The sequence below is a fragment of the Zootoca vivipara genome, chromosome 5, assembly GCF_965207765.1.
Source record: "Zootoca vivipara chromosome 5, rZooViv2.hap1.1, whole genome shotgun sequence".
Lineage (NCBI taxonomy): Eukaryota > Metazoa > Chordata > Lepidosauria > Squamata > Lacertidae > Zootoca > Zootoca vivipara.
The window spans coordinates 17,058,269-17,069,357 of NC_142588.1; positions in this window are offsets into that span (position 1 = coordinate 17,058,269).

Sequence of the window (11,089 nt, forward strand, 5' to 3'; positions counted from 1 at the left end):
AGCCCAACAACAAAAACAACATGTAAAAAAATAGGGACTTAAAAAAAACCCTACAATTTTAAATACAGCTGCTATTTTGCCATACAGTCTTCTTCAGTGGCAGAGATTGTTTACTGCTTCAGAATGGATCCAGAATACACAATAGCGCAGGCATCTTTAAACAGGGATGTAAACAAAACTGAGATACCGTATGTCCCATGCCACTATGTTCAAAATGCATTTGGCAACAGAAAGTGTTGTTAATTTGCAATATACAGTATTTTGGAAAATCGTTTGTTCACTACACATTCAGACACTTAAGGTATCATAACCCAATTTTGCATGGTGGTCCCCAGGAGCATGAGCTCCTGGGATCGAGCCCTTTTTGGGGTGGGCCCAATGTCCAAAAACAGTGGAGTCCCTTCCATTTAACCCCAATACCAGTTATGTATCAGCAGAGCTACCTCAAAAAGTGTGTGTTATTTTCCATTTGAGCAGCAGCATTAGTCAAAAGCTATGCCACAAACAGGCTGACATTTTTGAATAGTCTTCAACAGCAGTCTCAGGTAAAGCACATTAAAATAGAAATCACTATGGCAGGGGTTTTCAATCTTTTTGGGGCCACATTTAGAAAAACTGTTGTTGGCACTACCATAAAATGGTTGTCACTGGAGGGCTGCGGCGGGTGCACAGTAACAAATTGGGTCCTCCCTAACAAGTGGGCACATGTTGCGGTGTGACCTGGCAACCAGACCCTGTGTTGTGGGTGGGAACGTTTGGATGGCCACAACACCCTATTGGAGATCCCTCAATGCTAGGTGCAATTTGACCAATGGGATGCCAGCGAAATTGTATTGAGGGACCTCTATTTAAGCCCATGCACGTGTCCCTGAGCTTCCTTTTTGGTGCATCGGAACACCCGCCCACCTCTCCCTATATTTAGGGCTTGCACGCATGACCTTGCTATGCCGTCGTGTGTCGTCTGGCATTGGGACAAGGGCACAGCAAGAATTTCCCCCACTTGGCTGATTGGCTGGTGCCATTTGGGTTTTGCCTACCACATAGCAAATTGTCACAACTTGTAAGGTTGTAGATAGGCTCTGGTTCAAGAGATAGGGATGGGGGAATGCTCTCCCCATCCCTATGTGAAGGGTATTCCGTTAAAGGAATCCAGGGACTCAATGGTTTGGTCAAGCCTGCGAGGGGTTGTGCCCATGCCTGAGTCCAGGGAGACATCTGGCTGGTGGATTGGTAATGACCCCGCCTTCTACTGTCCCGGGTGTTCACCCAAGGCTCACCTATGGTGTGCCCTAGGTCAGCCCTGGGGTGCAGGGAGCTAGTCGAACCAGAGTCTATGCAACCACTCACTTGATTGTAATCAATAAAGTTGTGGCCTAAATTCTGCCAAAAACCAAACCAAAAATTTGAGTCTTGTCTGAATTTATTTGGGGAAGGTTAAAGGGACCCAGGTGGTGCTGTGGTTAAACCACTGAGCCTAGGGCTTGCTGATCAGAAGGTCAGCGGTTCGAATCCCTGTGACGGGGTGAGCTCCCGTTGCTTGGTCCCAGCTCCTGCCTACCTAGCAGTTTGAAAGCACATCAAAATGCAAGTAGATGAATAGGAACCGCGGCGTTTCCATGTGCTGCTCTGGTTCACCAGAAACGGCTTTGTCATGCTGGCCACATGACCTGGAAGCTATACGCCAGCTCCCTCGGCCAATAATGTGAGATGAGCGCGCAACCCCAGAGTCGGTCACGACTGGACCTAATGGTCAGGGGTCCCTTTACCTTTACCTTTAAAGGGTCTACACATGCAAAATGGCTTCTGATCTGACCTGCCTTTTCATAAAGGAGAAATCACTCCCCAGGCAAATGAGTGCAAGACAGAGATTGAGGCTGAGCCCCAGATTCAAAACCACATGCTTGCCTTTACAAAGCACAACAGAACAACCCATTTCACCAGAGGAGACTTTGCTTACTATACCAAAAAGTGTTCACGTGTCTTCAATAGTCAAATGGCAGAGTTTGTTCTGCAGCACATTTTAAGGCCATTTTCATCCTTTTTGTACCCTCTCTTAGTTTTATGAGTGTCTGTTTAAATAAGCATTATCTTCCCACACATGAGTCCAAGTATAATAATAGCAGTAAAGCACACTGGTGTTTTTAAAGAGCAACTCAAGAAAAGTATTCAATTCAAAATAACACCACAGATTTTTGGCACAATAAAAGCCTGGAAAGCAAAAGCATTCCTTCGTATCTTTAGTCCTAATATGGACTATTCTGAGAAACTAGTGAAATCATGTGAATAAGAGGTTTGAGCAAAATCTGAGATTCAGTAATACCTTCCAGACGACAGCAGGTGAAGGGACTATCACCCTAACACGATAGCCAGTATTTTTATGCTACCTGGTTAAGTGTTGAAAGAGTGGGGACATGGTTGCTAAGCAACTGCCACCCCAACCCCTCAATTCTACTGGATATCAGTAACAGCAAATTCATATTTTGTTTGCAAAGATCATAAAATGGCAAAAAGTGTACATACCCTTCAGTTGCAAAAGAGAGAAAATGGAAGGGTTTCTTTACCTTCAAGAGCTGAGTAGAAAAGAGAATCTTGGCAGTTGCTGCTCTTATTATGGTGCAGCTGGGGGCCAGAAAAATGGCAGGTTGCTGTTAAAGGTACAGAAGCAGGACCTGAGAAAAGGGGTTGGCAGCCCCAGCTCCTTTATAGGATGCTGAGTGAAAGGGAAGCAGGTGTGCCACAGCTGCTTACCTTATTCTTCTTATTTACATATACCTGCAAGGCAGATATATGGTTCTCTCTGCGCCCATTTTATCCTGCAACACTATACCCTGTGCCGAGATGTATTATGATGAAGGGCAGGCTATAAATACGCCTAATCAACAAACAACCCTGCGAGGTAGGTCAGGCTGGCAGCGTCTGGCTCAAGAGTCACTCCCTGTTCCACTTCTGTCGGAAGGGTGCCTGCGAGGAGAAGGGGAGATCGTGGGGAGCAGCTGCATGTAGGAAAAGTGCCGAGCAACCAGGCCCTAGCAGCCAGCCACTGCTGGGGGAGCAGCACCTGTAGTCCTCTGGATGCTATTGGACTCTAACTCTCATAATTTCTGACTGCTGCCTGAGTTAGCCAATGGGAGTTTGGAAAGCCAGAGTTTCCTCCGGTCTAGAAGCTGGTGTTTGGCATTGATGGTGACCAGCTGCAAAGGAAGGCAGGGCTTCTTTCTCTTTAATGGTTGTGTAGGAAAGAGATTTTCAGCAGGTACAGTTTTCTCACCCTGTAATGACAAGCTAGGATTCGCACTTTACACATGCTGGGGCACAAGAGCCCTGTCTTCCTCTACAAACATCTGTTCATGCTATGGGCTGTGCATAGACAAAAAAAGTGTGTTAGCGGTCCCTGAGTTCAGCTTTACATAGATAGCCGACACTGATAATCAGAAATCGGGAAGACACCCTAATACATACACACACACGATTGGATATGTACCATATATACTCGAGTATAAGCCTACATTTTCAGCACCAAAAATGTGCTGAAAAAGCCACCCTCGGCTTATATTCGAGTGAGGCGGGCGGTGGTGGAGAAAGGCACAGGACCGGGGGTTCAGAGAAGCGCTGCGCTACGACTCTCAGAACCCCCATCCTATGCCTGCTCTGTGTGAGGCAGCGGGGAGGGAGAAGCGGCAAGGATGGGATCCTTCCTCACCGCTTCTCCCCCACCCTGCCGCTGACACCTGGGAAAGGCATAGGATGTTATTTATTTTTATTTTTGAAATTTACCAGTAGCTGCTGCATTTCCAACCCTCAGCTTATACTCGAGTCAATAAGTTTTCGCATGTTTTTTTGAGATAAAATTAGGTGCCTCGGCTTATATTTGGGTCGGCTTATACGTGTGTGTGTGTGTGTGTGTGTGTGTGTGTGTGTGTGTGTGTGTGTGTACTGTATTTTTCCATATATAACATGCCCTTATGTATAAGATGACCCCTATTTTGGGGGACTCCAAATTAAGAAAATGAGGGGAGATGGGCCAGAGTTGTTGAGCTTTTCTTGGGAGGGAATGCTGAAAATAACTCGCCAGACTGACAAACGCTCGTCACAGAAGCCACAAAGTGTCTGCCCACTCGCCACCAGCAGCGGGCAAGTGCACACCCAACTGCCGCCACCGCAGCCAATCCACAGCAGCCCTTGCCGCAGCCACCCATCACCCACCCAATTGCCTCTGGCAAGCTCATGCTCACGGCTGCAACCTATCGCCCGCCCCCCTCTGCACTATCCGTGTATAAGATGACCCCCTGATTTTGAACATTATTTTAGGGGTTTTTTTTTAAAAAAAAAGTACGGAAAAGTATGGTACACACACACACACACACACACACACACACACACAAGATTGGGTACAACCCTGTTTCCCCCCAAAAGAAGACATACCCATAAAATAAGCCATAGCAGGATTTTTACGCATTTGCGGAATATAAGCCATACCCGGAAAATGAGACATAGTGATAGGGACAGTTCTGGAGGGCGCCAAGGAAGAGGCAAGGCTGGACACGTAATTAAAAAATAAGACATCCCCTGAAAATAAGCCATAGTGTTTCTTCTTGAGGAAAAATAAATATAAAACAGTGTCTTATTTTCAGGGAAACACAGTAGTAGAAAAATACTGCCTTTTCATGTCAGCTTATTCATCGCCATCTTTATCATGTTTGCATAGTAATCCTAAAGCCATGATTGGTCAAGCTCACCTTATCATTCTATCTCAGCCAAATGTCCAACTTCTGCTGATAACATTGTGTGCTAGACATTCATTGATTACTGTGGAAGACCCCTTGGGGGTCAAAATGTGCTTGGTCTTTAGCATGAATCTAATCATTGCACAGCACATCAGTTCAGCATTAACACATCATTCTCTATTGTTGAGAACATAATTTCTTGGTTTTAGGAATTTCATTCATATTCTGAGTTGGGGCGGGGTGTCTGCCTGGATGATATCTATGGATCCCTTCCAGGCCTGTGATCCTTTATCCAGTAAATCCAATCAGAAAGGCTGTGCAGCCCACCCGCCCAGTCCCTTTGTCAAGGTAATGGCTTTGGCTGGCTAGGTATGTACCACAATTTAGCATAAACAAAGAAATTGCCCTGTGCCAAAAAACAAATGGGTTGACCTTTTCCCCTCAGGCCTTCACCCCACCCCTCACCTAACTGCTATGTAGGAAAATTATCTGTGTATGTGTGTGAGAGAGATACCCTCCAACATTTCTCCGGTGGAATTAGGGACGTCCTATTCAATACTAACAATAATAATAATTTTATATGCTGCCCATCTGACTGGGTTTCCCCAGCCACTCTGAGCAGCTGCCAACATATATAAAAACATAGTAAAAGTATACAGGGCTGCCTTCAGATATCTTCTAAAGGTTGTATAGTTACTTATCTCCTTGGCTCGAGGGTCGCATAACTCCACACCCTCCGACACTTCTCCAATGAAAATAGGGACGTCCTAAGGAAAAGTGGGACATTCCAGAATCAAATCAGAAACCAGGATGGGCTCTGTAAATCTGGGACTGTCCATGGAAAATATGGACACTTGGGGGCTCTGGTGTTTGTGTGTGAGAGAGAGGGGGACGGGGGAGGGAAGCTGGCTAGAATCTGTAGAGAGACATGCCTTGTCTTGTTCTGTGCTGGACCTTTGGCTCCCCTGAAAACCTAAAAGGGAAGCAAGGTCTAGGGTGGGTAGTGTTGTAATACTACCCATCTTACACGCAGGTTGTATATATGTGTAAATAAAACCATATATCCTGAAAACACAATAGTCTCTGCTGACTTGCATTCCAAGGAAACGGGACTTCTGGGACCCCTGGAGTCTGTCACTGCCCGGAGACTGAGGTGGCATTTAACAATATGTCTAATGTACATACAGCTTGGCTAATGGTTGGGGATGACGGGAGTTTGGAAGGCCACAAGTTTTCCTAACCCTGAACGAGCCCAATGGCACAGACACTGCAAAACAACTCGCTGTATTATAGTCACATGTCCAGGAACAACTGGCCTGCATAACGATGCCTATAACTACCTAATGAGAACCATGTGTCATGAAGGGAAGGGGCACTGGGAAGCCAAGTACAATACGGCTTGTACTACGCCGAGACATCCTGCCAGCAGCGAGCGAGTCAGCCTTCTGAAACAATGTCCTTGGGGGTTTTCAGTGCCAATATCTGGTGCTAAGTATTGTTTGCCGAAACTGAGGAAAAGCTTCACTGGTTCCAGGCCTGCCTTTCAGGACTGCTTGAAGAAAGGTAGGGCTTTGTGGTGACTAAGTGTGGGCTGTTTTCTGTTTTTAAAAGAGAAGTTGGTTAAATTTCCCAAACTGAGCCCAAAGTTGCAGGCTGTGCAACACACATGCTTCCTTTCTGCTGTGACAAATACTGTAGTTTAGAGGTGGATCCCCTAGATCTGGCTTTCCCAAACTTGGGTCTCCAGCTGTCTTTGGACTACAACTCCCATCATCTCTAGCTAGCAGGACCAGTAGCCAGGGATAATGGGAATTGTACTCCAGAACCTGCTGGAGACCCAAGTTTGGGAAACCCTGTCCTAGATGATGGGCAGTGCCCAACATTTGCTTCCTGGGAAGGCACCTGAATCACATTGGCGATGTAACACTTGAAAAATGGTTTCTCTGGAAGGTCCAGCCACAGCAGAGAAGGGTGGGCATGCATTTGCAACATATCTGATGTGCATAACATGGATGGGGTACGTTTTATAGGTTCCAAGATCAGGAAGTGCCCATGGTCAATATGTGCTTGCATTTTTGTGGTACTTTTCATTGACATTTGGGCAACAGTTAGGCATAGAAACAGAGGTGCAATGAGAATACCTGGGTTGGTCCAAAGTCAGCTAGCAGCAGACTGTGCATCAAATACACGTCAACTCTTCCTCTTACTATTTCAAAGAAGCCAGCAGCGGCTAATGTTGTGAGTGGAGCTGCCCTCCTAACCCCGCCATCATTGCTGCTTACCTGGACTTGGCTGGGGCAGAGCAGTGGCAAAGTTGGAGCTGTGCAAGTAAATTGGTGGGACCACTGCCACTAATTTGGAATTCCCACAAAGCCCTGATCTTGACGCTGCCCCACCCTAGACCCATCCAGGTACCCTGTTTCTCCGAAAATAAGACGTAGCCATAAAATAAGCCGTAGCAGGATTGTTAAGCATTCAAGGAATATAAGCCATACCCCGAAAATAAGGCATAGTGATAGGCACAGCAGCAATGCCAGCCGCGGCAGGAGGAGGAGGAAAAAAATAAGACATCCCCTGAAAATAAGCCATAGTGGTTTTTTTTTTAAGGAAAAATAAATATAATACAGTGTCTTATTTTTGGAGAAACACAGTAAGTAGCAGCAACACTGGTATCAGGAGGGCAGTTCCACCCCATTGCAGTCACCACTGCTACATTTCAAGCTTCTTGGAACTTACTTGGGAGTAAATCGAGTACTGTATTGGCCCAAATATAAGCTGCACCTGCAAATAAGCCACACCTTTAAAATTCAAGACTTATTTACTGGTGTCGCCTTCCTCCTGGCACTACCGCCCAGAATGAGGGGCAGCCAGTGCCGGCACTCTGTTCTGAGTGTGCTACGCACCTGCCTCCCATCTCTACCCCCCAAGCCTGCATCGGGGGAGGCTTTGGAGCTGCGGGCGGGCTGTGCACCATTGTCCCACACCCCCGATGGCCCTCCCGGGCAGCTGTTTCAGCAGTGAGGCCCTAAGGATAAGCCACACTTAACTTTTCACAATTGGAATTTGGGGGGGGGGGAAGCGTGCCATATATATGGGCCAATACAGTGTAAGATTGAGTTGGAGACACTGGCCAGCTGCTCTGAGCAGCTCTGGGGGCAGAGCTTGCCCAAAAAGTTACCAAGCTGTACAACTAAAGAAAATAACCTGGGGGAAAGACAACAGCTTTGCCTCCTTGCTTTCTGGGAAATGACCTATAAGTAAACCCCAAAACAAAACAGCCAAACAGTTGATTCCCTGGCTGACAGGCTGCTGAAAGACTTAATCCATATTTAATTTCCCTTTTCTCTTGGTTCAGTCCATCCAGAGTAAGAGTTCTGGAATGGCACTAAGCTGGTCGTGAAGCTTGCTTTTAAACCCAGAGTGAACTGTGATTCAAAGTTAAGTCGGTCTAATTGGACACAGCTGGAAGAAGGGGAAAGGGATTTAGATCAATGGGAGTCTAGAACGGCCTAAGCGACTTTGAATGTTTAAGCTTGCAGCTACTTACACTGATTGGAAAGGAAAGAAGTTTAGGTATTCCATTTTGACAGCCCTGATGGATTGTGTAAGGCAGAGGTTTTCAACCTTTTTGAGTCCACGGCTCCCTTGACCAACTACATTATTTCTGTGACACCCCTGTGCAGCTCAGAAATCTCTCACTCTTTTTCGAACACCCTCCCTTGGGGAGTATTCCCTCAGCCTCCTCTCCAATCCCACCCCTAATCTCTGAGCTGCCTCTCCTATGCCAAAGAGAGGTGCCCTCTTCAGTTATTTGTGAAATATACTCTTTATTTCATAGCCATGAGCTTTAAGCCCACAGTTCAGTGACACCCTTGGCTCCAGGTTAAACCAAGAGGGTTTGCAGCTTGGGTTGGTCAGGAAAAGGGACTGTCCCAGATGTATTTTTCCTCTGAAAAGATAGGTACCCTAAGATGCTTGTAACAATGAGCTACATTCCTTGATTTTTGTCTTTTTCCTGCCCTGCTACTACCGTAGTCCCTGTCCTGATCTTAGCTACCTGGAACAACACAGGATTTTTAAAAAATGTGTTTTTAAGTGCCCTGTACCAATTATAAACCTTCTCCCATCATGTTTTGTGCTTGAACAGTGTGGCAGTACTGGCAGGGGAAATAGGGACATTCCAAGATCAAACAGAAGCTGTCCCTGGAAAATTGGGATGTGTGCAAGTGGTAGTATTTAGTCCCATGCTGTGAAAAGATTCAGAGGCTGATTTGTACTTGTGTAGATCAAGTTAAAGAGCTAGACTGCATTTCCCCCCCTGAATGGCTGGCAGCCATATCTGGACCTCCTACAAGGCTTTCTGTTCCTGCCTAAAGTTGATCATTATCTCCAGAGACCACCACATCTGGATTTGAATGTTGTCCCGGATTGCGGGCAAAATGCCTTTCCCCTTTGGGGAGTCATCTCAGCCTGGCCTGCTCCTTCAGACATGAATCCTGGCCTACACTGACCCTGCATTTGGCTTCACCTTTCGGTGCCTGTTCAATCTCTCTGCCCCCTGATCTTGTCGACCCTGATCCTCTCAAGGCCACTTATACACTTACTCTTAGCAGCCCGCAGAGATTCACAGATCAGAAAGCAAGCTGGCCCGGTTATCTTTCTCAACTGGTGCTGTAAGCATTTAAGTGGAGGAGGGCATTCTGAGAACTCTTCTACATGCCTTTATCCCGTTGGAAAATCACGGTGTTTGATGAAGTGGAATCATCTTTTGCTGTGTTGAAGGCTTTGGTAATAACTGGCCACAGGGGTCATTCATTGTCAAAGGAACAGACAGCAGAGTCACATGGGAAAGCTTAGCAGGATCAGGCTTTAAATAGCCAGCATCCTCTCAGTGTGTCTGCGAACACACCCTTTCCTTGTGAAATGTAGAAGCAAAGAGAAGAACCAGCTATACTATGAGGAGATGGTCCATATGGCACCTGAACTGACTAATATATGTGCAAGCAATTTACTGAAATGTGCAGTGAAACATCCAAGAAGGGGAAAGCTAATGTGGGTTATAGCGATTAGAATACCAAGGTAGGACAAGGGAGAGTTGGGTTCAAATCCCTGCCCAGTCACAAAGCTCACTGATACTGTAATCTTTTACATCGGGGTTGGGGAACTTTAAGCTCTGTGGCCCAATGGGTGCTCCAGCTCACTTGTGATCCTCTCCATGCCACACCCATTCCCCCAGCCACACTTTTAATATGGCTGGAATGTTTCCTTGAATTTTGATAACTAGTTTGAGAATGTTTTTCTTAGCTACCTGGGGCAGACAGACGGGAAACATCGGAGAGAATAGGAATGTGTTCTAACTTGAGGGTTACTCCCAGTACCGTAAGTTGATCTGGTTCTCAAAAACTTTTGCAATTATAAGATATTAAACCCGAGAGAGCATATAGCTCATATGTTGTCCAACCATTTATCTATCCCTAGACTGCTGTGATCTCTTAGTGGGGCAAGGTACAAATTGTGAGTCTGCTGTGTAATATTATTGGTTGTGCAGAATGGGCTTCTTTCTCTTTAGCTTGGCACTTAATGAAGGTCCTCATTAGAGCTGGGCAATATATCAACATTGTGATATACCACCAGCTAAACATCACAATATAGCGATATATCACAATGTCTGAAATAAGGATGGAGCTATGTAGAGGCATTGGCTGGCTTCATGTTTTCCCCACATCATAGTTTTTGCATAGCATACACAGACAGACAGACACACACACACACATGATTCACGATATATTGTCAGGTCAAAGATTATGAAATTAATATCATGGTGTGGACTTCAAGCTGGCTTTGGTCAATATATCAATATATCGCCCAGCCGTAGTCCTCATTAATGATATCTGAGACCAGTGACTACTCCAAGCCACTGAAGCTTGTATCCAACCCCAACTGGCTGTAATCTTGGAAATATAGTTTGAATGAATGCAGGCAGAACTTAGAATTTGTGAGTTGAGATCTTGCAGAAGCTGTTGCCAAAAGATTTCCGGGTGGCAGAAGTAGCTTGCCAAGATCTTGGGGTGCTTCACTGCTTTTGGTACAGGATTACTACTGCTTGCATGCATGTATGCATGCTTCCTTCCCATCTGTTGTGCACCTGTATGTTTTGTAAACAAACGGCTTATTCCAAAAAGCACCATAAGACTCCAGTACCTTTGCCATACAAAGGAGGTCAATGCTATAAAGCTGAAACTGTCTATCAGTAATGGGAGTGTGAATGGATATACTATAGTCTTAGCTGAATCAGTGGGCAATATGTACAAGCAATTGCCTGGCAGAAGTTCATTTGGGATGGATGGAGAAGGAGGCCAGACTGA